At 43.2% G+C, this 23,643-nt stretch overlaps 1 protein-coding gene across 3 annotated transcripts in view; it reads right to left on the minus strand.

The window, feature by feature from the left end:
- Kif26b (kinesin family member 26B) overlaps positions 1 to 23,643 on the minus strand; it is a 499,922-nt gene that overhangs the window by 185,728 nt on the left and 290,551 nt on the right. The gene's annotated exons all lie outside the window — the stretch shown is intronic.

Raw genomic sequence — 23,643 nt, forward strand, 5'->3', positions numbered from 1 at the left:
AGAGGATCTGCCTAGTACAGATATCACAGCTGAGTCACACCACCATTTCCTGCCAAGTTCAGTCCTCAAAGTGCGGCCAGGATTGGATTATACTAGTTAAAGTGAGGCTGCTTTACCATTCTGGGCAGCCGAACTTACATGCACAGAGCAGTAGTTTGAAGGACGGGCAGAGGGCAGTAGATCTTCACACAGCTCAAGTATCTACCAGTGAGCTATTCTGGGCATGCTACTTAACTCTAAAACTGTGGGTTATTAGCTGTATCTACCTTAAAATGCTTCTGCAAAAAAAAAAAAAAAAAAAAAAAAAAAAGGATTACATGAGGTAATTAGTATAAAGTTCGTACCAAAATGTACCAGGCATATTATAATCACTCAAGAATTCATAGCTATTATTATTACTAGCAGAAGAATATGCCTATCATTAGCAGTGTCTAAAGAGACAGTTCTAGTTTCTGTTGAACTAAACCACATCGTATTACACAGGGCAGCTTCTTCTCAGCAAGTTTGTTCCTTCCTGCTGATACCCCTAGACTCAACATACAAATGTCCCAAAATGGAAAACCAAACTAAAAATCAATTCATAATCTTGCTCTTAGAAAAAACTTGCAAGTTTAGCAAACACTAAATATAGTAGTCTATGAAGAAGTCAGTGCTGTTTAAAATGTGCTCAACTGACCACCTTCGAGGATGACAGACTGAGAGCACATCTGCAGGCTAGCTCAAAGTTACTGCAGCCCGATGTGCGGTTTAACATTTCTTAGCTGTCTATCCCAGGACTTGTCCAAGGATTGTGCAACTTTTAAAAGACATGTGCTTCGAATTTACTTCCATGAGATCCAAAGACCTTTCCTCTCTTTGCATCATTAGGCTAGCCCATGCTGGCTTTTCATTAACATGTAATCGCAAATTAACAAATGGCACTGCACCTGAGGTTTGAAAGAATGCACGAGGGCTTGGGGACTCGGCTCAGAGGGATAAAAGTACTTGTCATGAAAGTGTGAGAATCCGAGTTTGAATACCCAGAACCCATGTAAAAGGCAGATGTGTACCATGAAGCTCTGTAATCCCAATGCTCCTATGGGGGGGGGGGTCGAAGAGACAAGAGAATCCTTGGAAGTTCCCAGGTAGCTAGCCCAGTATAAGCAGCCGAAAAACAATAAGACTTTGTCTCAAACAGGATGGGAGATGAAGAATGACCCGAGTTGCCCTCCGATATCTGTGTGAGTGCCGTGGCACATGCACACCCGCATTCACACACAGAGAAAGGGACACTCAAGTCTTCCTTAAATTGTGTTACAATCAGTTGGTTCAAGACAATGTTCCTACACGATGGCTGTCAGAGTTTGGATCTGGAATGTTTCCCCAAAACCCATGGGTTAAAGGCTTGGACTCAGGTTGGTGCTATTGGGCTAATAGTGGAATCTCTGAGTCAGGACATAGAGGGAAATCTTCAGGTCATTGTGGGTGTGCCCTATAAGGGGGCTGTGGGACTCTGGTCTCTATCTCCCTTGTTCTAGTGCCTGACTGTGAAATAAATGCCTGCACACTCCTTACCATGATATGGTACCTTACCACAGGCCCATAAAACTAAGGCTAAGTCATCACAGACTAGAAAAACTGTGAGCCAAATAAACCTTATTTCTTTGCAAATTAATTGTCTCAGGTATGTTTTACTATAACAGAAAGCTAACCCAAAAGACACACTTACAATAATCACCAAGTGGCCTTTACCTAAATCCTCAATATGGAACTCTCCTGCAAGAATGTGAAGTGGATTCTGTGCCAAGTCACAGTGACTTTCACAACATAAGAGTTTGCTTTCCTGACCATACAAATTGCCAGTGTCCGGTTTGAAGGATTGTTGGGTGTTGGGAATCCATTTGCAAATAGGCTGAGATGCTGCACAGTCACCAGAAGAGCTTTAATCAGCAAACTTTACATCTGCCACCTGCAGAGCAAGCTAAAGGCACAAGGAGTTCAATCTTGATCCCTCTGTTATTATGGTCTCATTCAAAAAATTAACCTCTTCCATCTCTGCCCTCTGATTTTAGTGTCTGAAATGCAAATGCAGTAGCACTTCAGAGCCTGGGATAATTACAATAATCTTCTTAAAGTTGAGATGCTACACTCTACTATAAGTCTCCATTACAGCCTAGACCCCCAGCCTCAGTTCACCAAAAGCCTGTTGGAGGTGGAGGAGGATGGGCCAGAACAGAGGGGAGACAGCACTGTGGTCTAGATCTAATCCAGGGATGAGCACAGACATGGAGCTACCCCTCTCCAGGGCTGCATGGCTGATTTATCCCCTTCAGGAGCCCCGCTCTCATCCTCCAAGACAGTGCTTCTCCACTATGAGGCTGTTCATGTGGTTAGGTGTTCAGGGATTCAGGGAATTTGTCTGTGGTGGTGTTCTGGTTAGATGATCAGTTCAGGACTCTGTGGTACACGACCGTTAGCAATGTCCTGGCCAGATGTCAAGTGGGTACAAAAGTTTTATTTTTATTTTTTTCCCATGGTCATAGGAGTCTTAAAAAAAGTGAGCTAAAAATTACTATCAAAATGACAAAAGAAGAAGGTACTGTACCAATGGACGCTTCCTTGCTTTGGAAAAGCAAAAACCCTCCAATTTAAAATAGAGTAGGAGGCCCTGTAGCTCAGTGGCAGAGCACCAGCCTAGTACATGGCTCTACGACATATGGCTCTCTGTCCATCTATCTGTCATCTATCATGTTATCTATCTATCTATCTATCTATCTATCTATCTATCTATCTATCTATCTATCTATATCTCTCCGTATCTATCTCTCTATCATCTATCCATCCATCCATCTATCTATCTATCTATCAATCATCTATCATCTCTAGAAATCATCTATAATCTCTTCTATCATCTATCTATTATCTATATATTACTGATCTATCTACCTGGCTTAAGTCAGTGATATAGTGCCTCCCTAGAGCACATGAGGCCCTGAGCTCTATCCCAGCACCACAAGACTATGCTAACTAAATAGGTTTGAGCAGAGAAACTGCTTTTTCTTTAACTTGTCATCTTTTATGAGGTCAAGTAATAAGGTACACAACCAGGTTACCAAAAAAGGTCTGGCCAAAGCCAGTCAACCCCAGGCACAGCACAGAGACCTTGGCCTGCAGAAGGAACTTGTTTCATCCCGAGTGCAGTGGTGATCAGCCTTGCCGGCCTCGTGTTCCCTGAATACCTCCCTGTTGCTGTGTTGGCTCTTTGAATCACTTTTGAGCAAAGGTCCTGACTTTCATTTACCAGTGGGTAAAATGATTTTAGCTGTATAGTTGGTCCTGATAGGGACATTTTTCTTTTTTAGATATCTATGAGCCAATGATCTGCTTAAACCCATTCCATTTAAATCCCCAAAGTCATTTCAGAAATGCACAGTGTGATCATCTTCTCAAGTGCACAAAGAGGTGGCACAGTGTGAGCTGTGCAGTGGTGACACACTCCAAGGGGCTTGGCTTGCCCGGCTCTCAATTCTCCAGTTAGAGAAGCATTCCACGGTTACCTAGGAGACACAGAGACAAACTATGTGGAGCTAGCCACAAGTAATAAACCCAGGTCTGGGCCCTTAGACTTTGGGAAATGGGGCATGTGCACGATGTGAGCTCAACTAAAATTCAGAAACTGCTTCCTCCGCTGGACCTTGAACAGCCAACTATTAAACCTAATCCTTCAGTTCTTCACTTGTGAAGGAATGATAGCTACTTTGTTGTGAGCATTCACTGAGATACAGTATAGGACATTATTTTATGTATTAAACGTTCTATATAAAAATCATTTCTATATTACCATATGTGGCAAAATTGCCTACTCAGTCTTATACTTTGCCCAAGCTTCTTTCTTAGAAATGATTTATTAAACTGACAGATGACTTTCTTTTCTCTGAATATGATCCTCATGTTAAAAAGTCAAGAACATCTGGAGTTTTTCACTGATTTTATAAAATTCTCATGGAAATAGTTTGAGCCTTAATGGATGGAATAAACAAAGTGGGGAGGTGTTACTACAAAAAGCCTTAAAATATATAGACTTACACTAGAATCAACATCTCCTTGCTTTGCTACATTCACTCTTGAGAAAGCACACAGTTTTTATTTTTAAAAGAGCATATGGATTTCTGGAAGCTCTATTAAGAAAGGTCAGGTCTTGTTAGAGAGGAGGCTGGCTTCAGTAAATTCTGGGATCTTTAAGAACAGTGGCAGCGGAAGGCCACCATGAAGATCAACGGCCTGTCCAATCAGAAGACAGACTGACCATTGATCAAGACTCAGAGCAGTGCAGAATCAAACTCCTTCCTTCCTTCATTTGTGCATCACAGCTGTGGAGTGATGTCAGCCCCACTCATATGAAGGAACATGGAGCACCGTTGTGCTAGCTTGTCCTGAGGTCCGTGACAACAGGAAATGACTACACAGTGTCTGTAATGCATGAGCTTTCTCCTTAGACTACCTGTGCATGTAGCATTTATGTGGAGGAGTGGGACACTAACTCCCCATTCTCTCTACCTCTAGCAATCACCACTCTACTGTTCATCTCAACACGAGTGGGTTTACGTTTGTCCTCTTGAAACTGCCTTCTGTCACTTAGCATACTGTCCTCACAGTTCAGCCATATGGGAGCATGTGTAAGAATTTCCTTCCTTTTGGTGGCTGAATAATAATTCATTATTTCTTATACCATGCTTGTGTTTCCATTCATCTGTTGATGGACACTTGCTTGGGTTTGTGTTTACTTCCAAGTTCCCATTGAGAAAACAGCCAAAATGCCAAAGTGTCTGCTTGTCTTTCATTATTACACTAAATTCAGAGAACTCTCAGAACCCCAGTCATCATGGCCCCTTATACAAAAGGCAAGCTCTCAACAGAAAAAAAAGAAAGAAAGAAAAAGTAATGATCCTCTGTATTTAAAAGCATAAAGAACTCCAAATTATAAGAATGATTTCCAAACCTGTAATTCAGAACAAATCCCGAATCTCCAGTCACTGAACAATACTCCAAAATTGGTTTCATTTTGCTATAAAATTTCCTCTCCATCAGTCTGATATTCCAGAGAGCAATTCATTTCAAAAGTATCCAGGAGCAGCAGGCGTCTCTGGTCACCTTGGAATGTACCAAGAACTTGCTTGGGGCCTGATTACAGGTTTTGAGGTCTAAGGATGGCAAGATGGCAAATTGACTCACGACAACATACGCCTTCACTTACTGTTTATCTGCTTTATGTGAAAAGCCCTGTGTGGCTCTCCTGAGTTTCTGGATCTTATCTTCATTTGTAAGATATGTAGCGGGACATTTCATTAGTACTTTCTTTGGTGAGATAAAATTTAGACCCAGTGTGAGTAATTAATATATACATATTAATATATATAAGAGACCCAGTATGAGTAATTAATATATACATATTAACATATATAAGAGAATTATTAACTTAGGAAGGAAGGAAAGGGAGAGGGATCACAGGTAACACCAAAGAGAGGGAAGATATGAAGGTAAAAATATCTGTGGGGTAAATGTGGAGATAAAATGGAGAGAAAAAGAAAAATCCAAACCCAGGGCCTTGTGCATGCTAAGCAAGTGCAGGCACTCTATCACAGAACTGCACCTTCAGGAAAAAAAAAAAGGCTTGCTATAAGGGCAGACCCAATGAAGCATCATTAAAATGAAGGGCTACAAGTTCAAGAACATTAGAATGAAGACCAGACAGAAAGTAGGATGTAGAAACCAAACCACAGATTTTTATAAAGTCATAAGGAAAAATATAGAAGTACAAACAAAGACATGAGGGAATGGGGGACAGAAGAGATGTCTCAGAGGTTAAGAGCACTGGATGCTCTTGCAGAGGACCCAGGTTCAATTCCCAGTGCCCACATGGCAGCTAACAACCATCCATAACTCCAGTTCCAGGGAAATCCAATGCCCTTTTCTGACCTTCATGGGCAGTGAATGACTCAGGACATGGACAAATTTTTATACACAATTTTTGTTAAACTATTCCTAAGGGTAGGAAAGAAAGAGAAATTTGATATACTGAGGTACAAGGAGGCAGGCTCCCTGACTGAATCCCAAATAGTTACTCCACATAATAAAAATTTTAGATTTCCACACCTGACAAAATCAGGAAAATGAAAGTTCAAATGCAGAGGCTTCCCTTCTCCCTGACCTTCCGGTGGGTCTGCTGTCATAAGCACCCCAAGGCCCATCTTGGTGATTAGTGTACATCTAAGAGCCCACATGCAAAGGTACCTATGCAACATGTCCTAGAGCAGGTTTGCCTCCAACAAATTAACATACCTTCCCCCCAATTAATCAGAGAAACTTCTAGTTAACAATATAAAGTTTATGTCTTCACTTCCCCTGCTTGCTCCAAGCGACTGTGAGCAATGATGGTGACATCGGCCTCCATGAGACTGTGCTATTCACGGGCAAAATAAGCCAGGCAAGGAAGCAGAACCCGTAGAGTTGGGCTCGAGGGCAGGCAGACCTGGACTGCAGTCCCATCTGGGGACATTGGACAAGCCTTTTGCCTTCTCCAAGTGCTATAATTTATATCTTTACCCCTCCAAAGGCCCATAAAGGCTTAGTTCCCAGCATGAGGCACTATTGAGAGATGATGGAACTTTTAGGAGGTGGTATGGGGGAGTTAGGTCATTGGATTTGTCCTTAAAGGGGAGGTTGGGACCCTGGCTTCCTTGCTGTCATGAGGCAAGAAGTTTCCTCCACTACACTTTCAACTATGCTATACTGCCTCATCACAGGCCTAAAAGCCATGAGACCAACCAACCATGGGCTGAGAGCGCCACAACTGTGATCCAAAGCTGTAAATTTTTTCGCCCTCATACATTTGTTTATCTCAGGTGTTTGTTACAGTAACAGAAGCTGGCTGTTAGGTACTTTTCTCATTTCTATGACCAAATACCTGACAAGAAGCACCTTAAGGGAGAAAGGGTTTACTTTGTTCCATAGCTTGAGAGGGTAAAGACCATATGGTAGGGAAGGCACAGTGGCTGACGTGGCTGGGTCCATGGTGGCACGAGTACAAGGCTGCTTGCTCATATCTGGGGGTCAGGAAGCAAAGAAAATGAAATGAGCTGAACTCTAAGCTGGGCTGTGACCCATGAGAGCTGTCCTTCGTGACCTATGTTGAACCTAGTCTCCTAAAGGTTCCAAGACCTCCAAATCAGTACCACCAGCTAGTGACAAGTGTGCAAACACATGAACCTCTAGACGACATTTCACACTCAGACCATAACACTGATAGTACTCTAAGCTCCATCTTGTGTTCTTGTCTGTGAGAACACTACTAGGCCCTGTGAGGACCAAAGGAGATGGTGGCCTGGGCCCTGGGCTCTAGACAAAGTAAATACTGTTGTTAATTATTATTGTTATTTTTAATTATTACTTCTATCATGCTTCTTCTGGGGTGGCTTCTCTTCATTGAACAGCAGACACCACACACTCCTGTAACTCCCTGAGATCTAAAGAGGAAAAAAACCAAAAGATGACCTATAGTTTCGACCGCCACCTCTTCTATCTTCCGAAGGCAAATACAGCCAAGACTCTGAGAGCCCCGACCCTGATATCTGCCCCTTGTGCTTTCCCACTTCTGAATGGGACTTAGTTAGCCCACCTGAACTGATTAATGAAGGGCACACTCTCAGAAACTGCAGTTTCCTAGGACTCCTCTCCCTGCACTCCTAGGCCACAAGGCACTGACAACAGAGATCATGTGGACATTCAGGGGCTCCTCTGGAACTGACACATGACACCCTTCCACTGAAATCCACATTAGGGAGTACACACACCTCTGGGGTGGGGGTTCGGGGGACTAGCCATGGGTCAGAACATGAGAAATAATCATTAGCCCAGCCAGGCAGGAGGCAGGTGGGGAACACAGGAATGGGGGCTGCATAGAAATCAAAGAAGCAAATCCACCAGGGTGCCCATCCAGCTCCCTGGCTCCACCGAATCCTGCCCTCTCTCATCCTTTGGAATGAATTCTTAAAGGTCTGTCTTAAAGTAGATGTCTTTCCCATTGAACTGCCTACTTAGCACCTTTACCCTGTGTTTGCCCTCCTGGTAGAATCAAATACAGCTAGACCATGTGTTGTTTTTTCACTCTCTTGGCTATGGGCCTTATTAGCAAGAATGGCAAAAATACACATCGTTCCCAGAAGAGTAGCATTTGGTGAGATGCTATTGTGCTACTGCAAAGAGGGAAGATGGCCACATGCTGCCCCATCAAACCACAGCCTGCTCAGAGTGGAAGAGGACATTTGTCAAGGTCTGCAGGTAAGAGTCCAGCCCCGAGGCTCTTGGGGGATTATAAAGAGACAAAGCTCAGGGATCAGTAATGATGACGTGTGTATTCGCCTCTTAGGATAATCACCGACACTTGGTCACATCTGTTGCAAGAGCGAATCTTGCCCTTATCTCTACAGTGTGCTGACAGGAAGTCTGACGCTCCAGGGAAAGACACAATTCAACAATATTAGTTTCTTGTGAAGATCAAAGGTCTGGGAATAATCAGCACACCGGTCTCTGTAGTTTAGAGACCCGAGGAGTCTTTGGTCCCCCATCAGTGGTGCTGCTCTCCCTCAGGGGTAGTTCAAACATGGAAGCCTGCAACTGTACATCATCTTTCTATGTGACAAGTGAGCATTGGAGTGTTTCGGGAGGCTCCATTGTTCTCTGGACAGATTGACTGAAACACGGGAACAGAACCTGGAATGATTCCTATGCCTGTCAGGCTGGTGCTGTGGCATCCTTTGAGCCCAGAGAGGCCCTCTGCCAGCGATTGCTCATGGAGAGACCCACACAGCAGTAAAGAGAAGAGGGAAGACATTTGGCTGGCTACCGGTTCTAAACAGAGGCTTCTTTCCTAAGGAGAAATAGTATAAAGACACCACATATAGGTGACATTTTATTTTATTTTGTGGTTTCCTTCTATTATGTGCTTCCCGCTGCTGAGTTGAAATCACTTTTAATGTGCTCTGATGCACACTGGCATCACAATAATTTATTTATCTGCATGATGGAGATCAATCTATCATGGTCCCCAGTGGTCTTTAGGCCTTGTTAATAACAATTAACCTAAGCCATCTCCCTGCATAGGGACAGGGATCAGTTCAGCTATGTATCTTGGCTAACCTCTTTTTAAAAATGTATATATCTGATGTGTGTATGTATGATATGTGTGTAGTGTATATGTGCCTATTCATATGTGGGTGTTTGTATGTCTGAGTGTGGGCAGGTGCATGCCACAGCATCTATGTGGAGGCCAGAGGATGACCTCAGGGGTCATTTCTCAGGTGCTTCTCTGCATTTTTTTTAAAAAAATGTATTTTTGTGTGCAGGGTGTATATGTGCAGATGCGTGTGCACGCAGAGTACATGTGTGAGGTATGCAGATGCTACTATGTGTGCATGGAGGTCGGACAATCATGGGTGTGGGTCCTCACCTTCCACCTTTTTCAGACAGGGTCTCTAGTCCACCACTACATACACTAGGTGGCTGGCCTGTAAGCCTCCAGTAGCTGCCTCCCATCTCTTCGTGGGCATGCTGGGATTATAGGCACACACTACCATACTTGACTTTACCTGGGTTCTGGGAAGCTGAACTTTGGTCCTCACACTTGCACAGCAAGTGTTTTATCCACTGAACCATCCCCATCCCAGTCCTCAGCTATTTTGATATGTGGACCTTAATAGTGACCTCATCTCAGCTCTAATTACCAAAAATACACATATAGCCATTATCAACGAAATTAATAGCTATATTCATGTTTCCTCTAATGGGGCTCATAATAATTATGGGAAATTAGGAGGCTCAGCTTGTGCCTGTTTTTGTAAAGGAAAAGAAATCAAGGATCAGAGATTTTTGCTAACCTTATTCAAATCAAACAAAAGATACCAAGTAGGTGAGTTGGAAACAGAATCCTAGGCATGAGAACTGCCATGTCTTCGATAAGGAAATGAATGTGGGAAGTGGGGCCAGTACAGTGCCTGGCATACGGTAAGAACTCATATGCTGACAGTTGCTAAATATAACAGTGTAACTGTGGACAGTGTTAACTGTTGGGGGGTTAGGAAAGGAAGGTGTGCTTCAGCTCATGGATGCTGGGTGAGCCACCATTTGGGACCTCAGGATTGTTTTCTACAAAATGAGGGCATTGGACCAGCTGACCTCTGGGGCATCTTTCACTGAGCATATTTAAATGCCCCATGGGTTTGTAGCCAAACTTCAGATCTTTCAATTTTTTTAAGTCAAGTCTTGCAAAAGTGATAGGATTAAACTGCTTTAACACTTGAGACACAAGTTAAATGGAACATCCAACTTCCTCTGCAGAATGGAGACTCACTGGGGACATAGTGAGGGGATTGTTTCTGAAAAGCCAGCACCAACTCTGTGGATGTCTAATGACTTTCTCAGTTTTAACTGCCGGAGTGCACTATTGTAACCAGGATCTGTGCTGGTTAGACACCAAGTTGGACTGCCACCCTCCAGGAATGAAGATCTGTTCCTATTACACAGATGAAGATACCCTAGAATAACTGCCAGAAGCCCATCTCCTCTGTAAAAACACTCGTAGCCATGGAGGCCACTAGCTCACCCAGCACTCAGAGGTACTGGTCCAGTGCTAAAGTCCCTCCGAGTCCAGTTCCTGCTGAGGATCACTGAGATGTTATACCATCAGCACGGCCCATGCTCTGTGCCTGAACCTGCTCTGCAGGAGCTACCATTTGATAAGTCTTCATTGTTGTCTATTTGTAAACCTTGTCTATAAGCACTGGCTTTGTTTTTGTGTTGGGGCTGTAACCTCGCTGAGCGCAGAGGCAGAGACAACCTCAGGTGTCCTTCCTCAGGAGCTGTTCTGCTTGCCTTTGCTTTATTTAATTTTTTTAGTGTATGTGTATTCATGTATGAGTGCAGATGTGCACATGCCACAGTATGTATGTGGAGGTCAGAGGACAATCTTGGGAGTGGGTCCTCATCTTCCACCTTTTTGAGACAGGGTCTCTTGTTTGCCACTGCACAGACCAGGCTAACTGACCATGACCTGTTTCTGCCTCCCATATCTCTGTAGGCATGCTGGGATTACAGATGCAGGCTACTGAACTTGGCTTTGTGTGAGTTCAGGAATTGCGTGATTGAGCAACCAAAAAAAAATTGCCAAAATAAAATCTCATAATGTTTTATGTAAGTTTACAATGTTAAGTTGGATCATATTAGCAGATATCCTGGGGCATATGTGGCCCATGGATTTCAGGTTGGACATGCCTGATAAAGTGTCAGAAAGCAAGCCTGTGTTCTTTTAAATGGTTGAATCAAATTCCTACTTTTCCTGCCTTGAGTCTTCCCCAGGCTAAGTCCCCTCAGATACTTATTCCTATCTGACATGGTTTTGGGACCAGTCAGATTCCTTTTGGTGTGTGCGTGCGTGCTTGTGTGTGTGTGTGTGTTATATGCATAGGTTCATGTTAGTATGTGCATGTGTGTGGCAAAGCTTAATGTCATTTTCTGAGATATGGTCTCTCACTGAACCTGGCTAGGCTGACTGGCCAAGGATGTGCCAACCTCTGTGCCCCACCTCCTCTACCAGTCAGCGCTGGGGTAACAGATGTATACCATAGCACTCAACCTTTTAGAGGATCCAAGCTCAGGCCCTTATGTGTGCAGCAAGCACTTTACCACCTGAGCCATCTCTACAACATACATTTTTTTGTCTTTTATTGTTATTTATAAAGTTTATTTATGAGTCCATTATTATTTATTTGTAAAGGATTGTTTCTTTTGCCCTCTGCCCTCAACTGCCAGACTGCTTTCTGCCTTACCTACTATGACTGCCCCCTTTTTATTAATGTCTCAGACAAATGATGATTCCCGCTCCTTTCTTATTTTAAATATTTTATTTATTATTTTTATGTGTATGAGTGTATTGCCTGCATGTGTGTGAGTGTACCAGTGTCGTGCAATGCTGCGGAGGACAGAAGAGGGCTTTGGATTCCTCTGCAACTGGAGTCAAGGACGGTTCGTAGCTGCCATGTGGGTGCTGAGACTTGAACTTGGGTCCTCTGCAAGCGTAGTCAGTGCTCCTAATTGCTGAGCCATCTCTCCAGCCCCATCCTGCTCCTTTCTGAACTGATCACAAGCCAGGTGTATGTGGAAGAGAGGAAAAACAGGAAAAACCCCAGATCATAGCTAGCAAATGGCTCACAAGACACTGTATACAATATTGATGCACACATCTCTAAGCCATTAATGAATGACTCCTGTAATTGATGCCCTGGGGCTCACAGCTTAACCATGTTGAAATATTCATTCTCTAGAGAGAAGCTTATCTCCAATGTATGTTTTCAGTAATGACATGAGGTCATTGTTGGAACTCACTACGTAGGAACTGTTACCACTCTGGCCACATGCATGCTGTTTTGTCCCTTTAAAACAAATGGGAACTGTCTTACTCCATCTTATGGTTCTAAATACCATTGCCATGCCAAAGATTCCCAAATTTATATCTGTAGCCCAGACTACTTCCTGAACTCCAGACTCATTTATCCACCTGCCTGCCTGCCCTCTCCCCATGGACGTCTGCTGACCATCTCAACCTCTGTCGATGCAAACTGAATTCCTGATCTTCCCGTATGGCTTCCCCACCTCACTCCACAGCAGCCCCATTCAACAGCAGCCCCATCCTTCCAGGACACTGAGCCAAAACCTTTAGCACTATCCTCTACCTTTACTTACTCTTCCACTACGCAGACCGTCCACTGAATGTCCCATCGTCTGATCACTCCTCCACACATGTACTGCTTCCACCTCACCAGAACCACTGCAATCAGCTCCTAACTGGTTTTATTTCTACTCATTATCCACCCACTGTCTATGATCAACACACAGTCAGAGGGACCCATTTAAAATGCAAGACAGATCATAGTGCTATGTCTCCCCAACCCATACAGAGGGGAAAAGGCAGGCCTTCTACCCCTAGACATATACCAAATAAATAAAAATGCACACTCACACAAAAACTTGTGCACCACTACATCACAGATGCATTATTCACAAGAGCTGAGGAGTACAGCCACTCCATGGTGCATGAGCAGACGAATGGATAATGTGTGGTATGTGCACACAGCAGAATCTTATTCAGACATAAAGAGGAATGAAGTACTAATAACATGTCCCAACATGGACAGACTTAAGTCTTGAAACCGCACAGGTGTCTTCCTGCCTCAGCCTCCCATGCTGCTAGGACTGCAGGCGTGCACCACAAACTCAGCAATGGATAGACTTTAAAGCATCCAGTTAAGAGAAAGAAACTGGACTCAGAAGCCCCCATTATATGGTTCCATCTACATGAAAGGATTAGAATAGGCCAGTCCATAGAACCATTACATAGGAAAGTGATTGCTAGGGGCTGAGAGGAGGTGAGAATGAATAGAGGGTGACTGATTATAAGGTAAAGTATTTCTTTTGGGGGTGATGAAAATATTCTGAAATTAATGGTGATGTTTATACAACACTGAGTGTACTAAAAGCCACTGAAGTGTAAACTCTTTTTAAATTTTATTTTCTATTGAATTTTTGCAATTTTCATACAATATAGTTTGATGGTATTTAGATACCTTCTAATTTGCTGCCCCCATCCAACACACACACACACACACACACACACACACACACACACACACTATAGTCTATGGAGTCTGATTTGTCTCTCCAAATGTCCTTCACTGGGCCCATCAAGAGTCCCATACCTATAAGACACTGTCTATCCTCCTCCCAGCAGCCATAAATTGCCAAAAGTTCTTTAACTTGGTTGAGATTTCTTTCCCACTTCCCCATGTCTAGGCTAGGATTTTGCCTTGTTCAGTCTTGCATAGGACTTGTGCATGTTATCACCATTGCTGTGTGTTCATATGAATAACTGACCAGCTGTCTAGAAAACTCTGTTTCCTTGTGGTCATCCACACCCTCTGGCTCTTACAATCTTTCCACCTCCTTCCTCTTCCACAATGATGCCCATTTGAGCCTTAGGAGGCAGAGATTTGAAATAGCTATCCTCTTCAAGGAGAAGCACAATTCAACCTCTTGTTCTCTGCACACTGGCCAATTGTGGGTCTCTGTGTTAACCACCATTTGCTGCATAAGGAAAATTTATCTAGTGAGACTTGAGAGAAGCATCCATTCTATGTATAGAGGTTGCATTGAAGATGTGCCACTTAGGGCTAAGCATCTCACAGACACTTATTCTCTGTGTTTGACTAGCTTTGGAACTCTGTAATTGTCTCCTGAAGTGCAATCTTGAAGAGTGGATATGATGATATGTGAAATATGTGTGTGAAAATGTGTGTATAGTGTATGTGCACACATGTGTGTAGTGTGTATGTGCATGTGTATGTGTGTACATGTGGGTACGTGTGCAAGTATATTTGCGAGAATGTGTGCCAGTGTGTACGTGGGTGTTGTTGCACGTGTATGTGTGTGCACACACATGTAGAGCCCAGAATTCAGCCTCAGGTGTCATTCCTCAGGAGCTATCCGCCCTGCTTTTTTGAGACAGGTCTCTCACTGGGACCTGGGGCTCCCTGATTAGGCTGAGCTAGCTGGCTAGGGAGTCCCAGGGTTCTTTCGTCTCTGTCTCCCAAGTACTGAATTCCAAGAGTGGGCCTCCATGCTTTGCTTTCATATGGAGAGCAAACCCAGGTCCTCATACTTGTACAGCAGGTACTTTATCAGCTGAGTTACCAACCTCAACACCAAATTATATTTTTCTAAATGCCTAAGCCCTTGCAATGGCCTCCTAGTCCCACACTGTCCAAGTGCCCCAGGGCCTGTGGATGATCCCCTCTCAATGACTTCCTGGCTATTCCGTCCTTGATCACCACACAAGATCTGCTCTCCCCAGAGCCCTCCTCCTGTGGTTCTGCTGAAAAAAGCTTCTCTCTTAGCAAGATCCAGATACTTGCTGAACAAACCCCTCTGTGCCTCTGCCTTGGGGTTATCTTACCTCCACATAGACTCTGGCCACTGTCTTTTTTCTTCCATAGCATCTGTCACCTCCCATCCCCCACATCATTGACTTACTCTTTATTTTAAGATTCTTTGGGGTTTATGGTCTGTAGCCGCCTCTTCCTCTACCCCCTGCCCCCACATTAGAATCTACACTCCTTAAGCATAGGAATCTTTTCTTTGTCTCTACTGTGACTATAGTCAGGGGACTATAATGGTGCCTGGCACAGCGAATGCTTGAAAAATATTTGTTGAATGAATGAAATTTTTATCTTTAACTTCAAAAACTATGTGCTCTATGCTAGGATTTGGAGCAAAGTACAGTCATCTCTTGCTATCCACACAGGATCGGGTGACCCCCATGGACACTACCAACAGTGAACACTGATGTCTCTTAATATAAGATGATAGAGTATTTGCAAATAACCCATGCCCCTCCTGTGTACTGTAAATCATCTCTAGATTAATTATAATCCCTCATGCAATGTAAATGCTGTGTAAATAGTTGTTATACAGCCCTATCTGGGGAATTATAATAGGTGATCGGTATACAGTCAGGATAGATGCAATTTCTGAAGATTTTTGATCCACAGTTGGTTGAACTCATGAATATAAAACCTATGGACTCCAAGCCAACCACATTTAGCATCTTTAGAAAAAAAAGAAAAGATGACTGAGCTGAGAGAGCACATGCAAGACATGCATCCTAGGCTAGGGTAAGGCTCAGGTGCATAGTGCTGGCAAGGGCCGGGGTTCCATTCCGGCTACAAAAGGAAAAGGGGAAGGAAGGGAAGGGAGAAGAGGAGGGACGGGGTTGGGGGCGGGGAGAAAGGAAAAAGGAAACTAAGCTACCAGCCCTAAATAACTGAAAAATAATGTTGCAAACGAGCCAGTTTTCAGTTTAATTCTTATAAACTATGAACTTACTGAATTATTTTTAAATTACATTTATTTATTTATTTATCTACTTATGTATTTATTTAGGGGAGGCATGTACATAACCATGGTGCAGGTGTAGAGGTGAGGACAGTCTTTAGGAGTCAGTTCTCTTCTTCCACTACATGGATCACAAGAATTAAACTAGGTTGTTGGGCTTGACAGCAAGTGCTTCTGTCCAATGAGCCATCTCCCCGGCCCTAAACTCTTAATTTTGTCAAATACACAATGACCCACTCTAAGACATTCCAACTTCCACCTGCACTGAAATGTCCCTTTCCCTGCCTCCCCCTTTAAGGTGAGCTGTTGGCCCAGGGATTCCAGATAATGAGGCTTGGTCTGTTCCTCTCAGATACACCAACATTCTTTGTTTCTGATTTGAACTTTGTGATATCGTTTATACCCTGGCTATTTGTTTACTTTTTCATTAACAAGTTGTAAGAGGGTTTTTAAAGGAAGGTTTTATTTTTTTTTAATTAACATATATAAAGTAAAAATTATGTATGTTAATGGGGGTACAATATAATGTTCCATTGCACATAAACATCGTATAATGTTCAAATCACAATGAATGTATTCATTTCCTCAAATATGTATAATTCCTCAAAAGCAAAACCTTTCTAGAGCTCCTCTTTTTTAAAGGTATGCCATGATTACCTACTGTTTTTCTACTGCTTCTTGCTCCAAACTAACTTAGTAGCCAGAAGGCAAGTTTTTATAGCTCAAAAACTGCAAAGTTACCTTCACTGAATTTTCCCTTCATATTGAGATGTAATATAGACTATAAAGCTCATCATTTTGAGACTCCAGGTTTCATTCCTCAGGTGCTATCCACCTTCTTTTTTTTTTTTTTTTGAGACAATGTCTCTCATTGGCATAGAGCTCACCGATTTGCCCAGGCTAGACAGCCAGAGAGCCCCATGTCACCATGTCTCCATTTCTCCAGAACTTGGATTTTAAATATGTGATACTACTTGACCAAGTAAGCTGTCTCCCCAGTTACTAAATGCTTTCTAAAAATATTTTATTTTTGCTATTTTTATTTTATGTATATGAGTGTATTGCCTGCATATGTGTAAGTGCACCCATGTCATGCAATGCCCTCAGAGGTCAGAAGAGGGTGTTGGATTCCCTGGAACTGGAGTTACAGACAGTTGTTAGCCACCATATGGGTGCTGGGCTGGGTCCTCTGCAAGAGCAGCCAATGCTCCTAACTGCTGAGTCATCTCTCCAAGCCCCCTAAATGCTTTTTGATATACTCACTGAGTCTATGCAACCACCATGCAGTCAAAATGGAACACTGAGCATTTTCCATCATGCCATGAGCTTTAGCACAATCTCTTCTTGCACTCCCAATTCTAATGCAGCCATGAATGTACCACTGTGTATAGATTCTCCTACTCTGGACATACCACATAGGTGGAACCACATATAAAGCCTTTTGCATCTGCCTTATTTCAACTACTAAAATCTTTTCAAGATTCATCCCTGTTGTACCATACATTAGTATCCACCCCTTTGTACCACTGAATAACATTCTATACATATAGATTCTGTGTATGGAGATTCTATATAGATATAGATTCTATATACAGATATAGATTCTATACATAGATATAGATTCTATATATAGGTATATGTTCTCTCTCTCTATATATATATAGATTTTCATTGACTCATTTATCAGCTCATAGACATTTGTGTTGCTACTTTTTTGGCTTTTACAAATAATACTAGGATGAACACTCACAAGTTTTTTTGTGGACATGTTTTTTTCTCTTAAGTATATACTGAAAGTGGCACTGGAAGGTCATTTGGGTGCTCTGTGAGTGACTTTATGTTCTTATCAATTGTGATCAAGGGTCCCAATTTCTCCACACCCTTGCCCACACTCAAAATGCCTCAAAACAGCCAGGCGTGGTGGCATACTCCTTTAATCCCAGCACTTGGGAGGCAGAGGCAGGTGGATCTCTGTGAGTTCAAGGCCAGCTTGATCTACATTGTGAGTTCCAGGACAGCTGGGGATACAGGGAGACCCTGTCTCAAAAAAAAAAAAAAAAAAAAAAAAAGCCTCAAAACACTGTCTGTTCATTATAACCATCCTAGTGGGTTCCAAATGGAACTCCATTGTTGTTTTGATTTGCATTTCCCTAATGACAAATGAGGTTGAGCATCTTTTCATGTACTTATTGGCTATTTATATATCTTTAAAGAAAGACTTATTAAAATACCCTGTTCATTTGTAACTTGCTTGTGTTTTGGAGTTTATATTCTAGATAGTAAAGTCTTATCAAATATATGATTTGTAAATAATTCTTCCAATTCTCCTCACTGATTTTTATTCCTACCCACCCAATGACTTCTTGATCTCCAACCAGGGACCGCCTCAGCTGCCCTCCACTATAAACAGCAGTGCTCCAAAATTTATTTCTCACTTATTCAACAACTGAGTTTTCCTCAGCAGACCTGGGGCCAGAACATATGCATAGGTATGATCTCATCCCATGTACCAAGAATGGGCAGCCAGTATTGGGTAAACTACTGTAAACTGTGTGAGCTACTCAGTCTAAGAGGCAGAGGTGGCCAGTCTTAGTCCATTTTCACTTGTTACAACAACATACACAAGACTTGATTGACACTTTATAAAGAGAAGAGGTTTATGTGTTTCACAATTCTTGTAGCTGAAATGTCCAAATATCACAGTGATGGCACCCAGCTGCACTATAATGTAACAGAAGGAGCAAATGCTCAAAAGGGCAGAAGCAAGCATGTGAGCTGAGAAACCCAAACACAAGTATAACACACTGCTCCCACATTAACCAACCCCAACTCCTGAGACCTAACCCACTCCCAAGAGGCAAGTATTAACCTTATCTGGTGGGGAGACCCTCCACCTAATTGCCATCCATTCTCCCCAACGTCTCAAGGATTCTTGCCTTTCAATATGGTTAAGCTACAGACCAAGGCTCCAGCACAGTGCATGAAGCCATATCTGCAGAGCAGCCATAGTCTCAGGTGGGTTCAGAGGATGGCTGCCTTGGTACCAATCAAAAGTTCATTGACAGGTGAGCAAAGACATATGGGCCTGAGCATCTATCAGCATTTAAATTCTGAATGTGCACATAGCACTCAATCCAATGGAAATACCACTGCAAACTCTAATTCACAAGTTATTTGTGTGAACAGTAAAACTCTGTTACCCAAAGCAAAACAAAAAGTTAAACAGAATATATTCCAATAAGAGAAGGGCTGTCCTGGGAGGAGCAGCTGGGTGCGTGCCCTGCCCCTTGCTGGGCCCCTGTGTGTCAGGCTGGGCAACCCCTGCTGTTCCTTGGAACACAATCTAAAAACCTTTTACCTGGAAGCTCGTGGTTATGAGAAAATTGTAAGTCTATTTGTAATAAAATTTCAGGAAGAATTTTTTTAATTTTAAATATTTTTATTTATTATTTTTATTCTATGTGTATGTGTGTATTGCCTGCATGTAGGTAAGTGCACCCGTGTCGTGCAATGCTGGCGGAGGTCAGAAGAGGCTGTCGGATCCCCTGGGACTGGAGTTATGGACAGCTGTCAGCTGTTATATGGGTGCTGGGATTCGAACCCAGGTCTTCTGCAAGAACAACCAGTGTTCTTAACCACTGAGCCATCTCTCTAGCCCACAGGAAGAATTTTTTCGTGCATTCTGGGCCGCATGTCAGGATGAGTAGCAAGTATTGCTGAGATTGTGAGGAAAGTTTCTTTTTCTGCTTCAGTTCTCCCTTTCTCCTCCAACCCCCCATTAAGAATAGGGTTTTTAAAATATTTTATTTACTATTTTAAATTGTATGTGTATGAGTGTTTTGCCTACTTATGTGTATGTGTGTAAGTGCACCTGTGTCATCCAATGCCCACAGAGGCCAGAAGAGCTGCATTGGATCCCCTGGAACTGAAGTTGTCAGCTGCCATGTGGGCGCTGGGAACTGAACTCGGGTCCTCTACAAGAGCAGTCAGTGCTCTTAACCACTGAGCCATCTCTCCAGCCCCAAGAGTAGGTTTTAGAGGCAATTTAAAAGACAAGTGAGGAAGGTAGACAGCCCATGGTACAGAGATGCTCCTCAGCCTTCTCCATCCACAGGGCACCCTACTACACTGTCACCATGCCAGGAATACCACCAGGCCATGCAAGTGGCAATAACAGGCATCAGTCATAAACCCACAGCAGGATCGTGAAAGCTACACCACAAACTATTGCACATTGATCCTCTAAAACAGGAGAGTTTGCACCTAAAGTAAAGGCTGCAGGAAGGAGCTGCAATGTGGCTCAGTGATAGACCACGTGCTTAACATAGTGTGATAATTAATCCTGCCTGCCAGCTTAACAGGATCTAGAACTACCTAGGAGACAGATTTCTGGGTGTGTGTGGCAGGGGGTAGGTTTCCAGATTAGCTTAATTGAAGTGGGAAGATCCATCCTCACTGTAGACAGCAGCATTCCATGGGCTGGGGTCCTGAGCCAAATAAAAAGGAACAAGGGATCTGAGCACCAGCATGCACCTCCCAACTGTGGTTGCTCCATGACCAGTTGTCTCAAGCTCCTCTTATCATGACTCCCTACCATGATGGGCCATACCCGCAAACTGTGAAGTAAAATAAAACTTCCCTTTCTTATGTTGTTTTCGTCGGGTCTTATCACAACAATGGGAAAAGTAATTGACACCCATGCATAAGGCCCTGGGTTCAAGTCTCAACACCAACAAGTCCCCCCACCCCAAATCAACAAGAACAACAAAACTGCAGGCAGACAAAGACTGGCTATTTGTACCATCTGGTCAGAGAGCCTGTATTGAATAAGTGAAAGGAGATCATGGTGATCCACATCCACTCTCAGAGGATTCTCCCACCCACATCCCCTCTACATTTCTGCACAGATCTTGACCACATTGGTTTTCCAGTGTCCTCTTACCATTTATAGTTGATCATTTTCTCTAAATAAAGGGTAAATCGCACGAGGGTCAAACACAGAGCACAGATGGTCAGGCAGGACAATTTTCACCTCATAGGAAACAGCTCTTATGCGTAGCCTTTTTAGCTGCATCAGGGAAGTTTTACAACTCTCTGTGTCCCCCTGGAGGAGGATTCCATTTAGACAAACAGGCAGACACATAATAATGTCAACAGAATATGGAACGTCCATACAAGGCCATGGGTTTGAGGAAGCATCCCTGGAAGAGTGATGGCCTTGAAAGGGAAGTTGGTAGCTGACTCATCAGGGAAGGAGGAAGAAGGGACACCACAGAAAGACAGCCACCTAAGGCAGACACCTGCTTCATCAAACATTTTGGAAGGAAAACACTACGTATGATCAATATTGCTAGCATGATAAGAGCCAACAGTCTGATGGTGAAGGCTTTACCAGCAGGACAGCAGATGCATCTATTCACTCATCAGCTCACTCACTGTGTGCACCATGAGCCCCTCCATGGGCAAGATGCTAGGTACCAGTGTTGATCTTCCAGGAGTGGAGATGGGCCTGCAATGTTCTCCCTCTAGCTCTTTGCCTGGTTGGTTCTATCAGCTTTCAACCTGCTGGGCTTACTTTCTGATGTGTTTACTGTCTGTCTTCCCCTCTCACAACACAAGGGCTATGAGAGCAGGGGGTTTGCTGTTACTGCTCCCATGTATTCCAGCCCCTGGAATCATGCCAAGCACAGAGGCTCAGGCTCAATAAACACTTGTCTAATCAATTAATTAATCAATGAGAATATTATATATCCAGAGATAAAAAGTCTACACACAGCTGTAGGAGACAGAGGTCCACAGGACAGGAAGTCATTGAGTGCATACTTCCATTACTGGAGAGAACATACCCTGATGCAGAAAAATAAAACTATTATTAACAAAATAGACATTGAAAACACTGTAATAATGTTTGTCAACCTAACTGTCCTTTTTGACTTGACTTCTATTTCTTCCTAGGTAGCCTTGTGGTTGACAATCAAGAGTTTAAAATAACAGTCAAGGACCTGTGCAATGGCTCAGCAGGTAAAAGTATTCACAGGCTAGAGACCTGAGTTTGATCCCTGGAACACAGATAAAAGTTGAAGGAGAGAACTGACTCCAAAAAGTTGTCTTTTGACTTTCATGTGTGCCCTGTGGTATACCTGCCCCACTCATGTCATGCATATACATGCAATAATAATAATACATAAAAATAAATATGAAAGCCGGGCGTGGTGGTGCACATCTTTAATGCCAGCACTTGGGAGGCAGAGGCAGGCGGATCTCTGTGAGTTCAAGGCCAGCCTGGTCTACATAGTGAGTTCCAGGGCAGCTGGAGCTACAGGGAGACCCTGTCTCAAAAAGACCAAAAAAGAAAAGAAAAATGATTAGGAAAACTGGATATGGTATGTGCACTTGTAATCGCAACACTGGGGAAGTGAAGACAGGAAGATTTCCAGGGCTAACTGGTCAACCAGCCTAGGCTACTTGGCAAGCTCCAGGCCAGTGAAAGGTCTTATCTCAAAAAAGAAAGTTGGATGGCACCTGAGGATAACCTCAAGATTACCTCTGGCCTCCACATGCACATGCACACACACTCACAGGTACACACACACACACACTTATGCACCCATACACACATAAATATGCACTCACATGTACACAAGTTTGAAAATAACAAACGAGGTAGAAGAGCCTTAATTCAGAAATCCTTTTCGCTCTGTCCTGATGGACTATTGAGCAATATAAGCGTGTTGAAAATTGAACACTATATTTAGAAGACAATATAAAGGTGGGCTTTGCTCTGGCTTTTTTATTCTTTTTCAGGGACACAGATGTCACCCAGGATCTTGTACACAATAAGCAAGCAAGTTCTCTGCCACTGAGCAACACCTGCTGCCCCTGCAGCTGCCTTGAAAAATGCTTCCAGTTACACAGGAACAAAGTCTATCCTAACATTCTTGAGCCAGTTATCAAATCAAACACACACACACACACACACACACACACACACACACACACACACATCGTATCTAAATGAGACAGAGAATATGAAACTCTGTTTTGAAATCAGGAGGAAGTATCTGAAAATTACATACAGACAATTTCAAATTATGCACCTATAGGCAGGAAATTATAAAAACACAGCAAGATGGCCATTGTGTCCTTAGGGAGATAAAGGAGCAAAAGTAGGTCAAAGTGACATGCTTCAGACAATGGTGGCTTTTCCAAGGCACTAACTGGCTGATTCTTTACAGCCTGAACCCAAGGCTTTCTTTCCATCCCACCTGATCCAGGTTTTCAGTAGCTCCAATCTTGGTCATTACAATAAATGGGTTCACCTTCCTTCTACCCAACTATCGACCCCATAAGGTCCATTGAACTTGATGTCCTTCAGGAAAGCCTTCTGCTCACAAGATCTATTAATACCACCTCCATCTGACCCACCAGTCTTCTGGGCTGAGCAACTCAAATTCCAAATAATCAAAGTGTGTAACCTGGGCTACTCTCTCACATCCCCAGTTCATCTGAACTCTGTTAGTTCTTCAAAGTCCTAGGCCTGTTTTCTCTAAAGACTCTTCCATCTACACACACACACACACACACACACACACACACACACACACACGCACACACACACACACCACACCCCCACACCCTACTCGCACACCTGCTTGATTTGCACACTCC

This window comes from Nannospalax galili, unplaced genomic scaffold (assembly GCF_000622305.1).
Source record: "Nannospalax galili isolate Female #2095 unplaced genomic scaffold, S.galili_v1.0 scaffold543, whole genome shotgun sequence".
Taxonomy (NCBI): Eukaryota; Metazoa; Chordata; class Mammalia; order Rodentia; family Spalacidae; genus Nannospalax; species Nannospalax galili.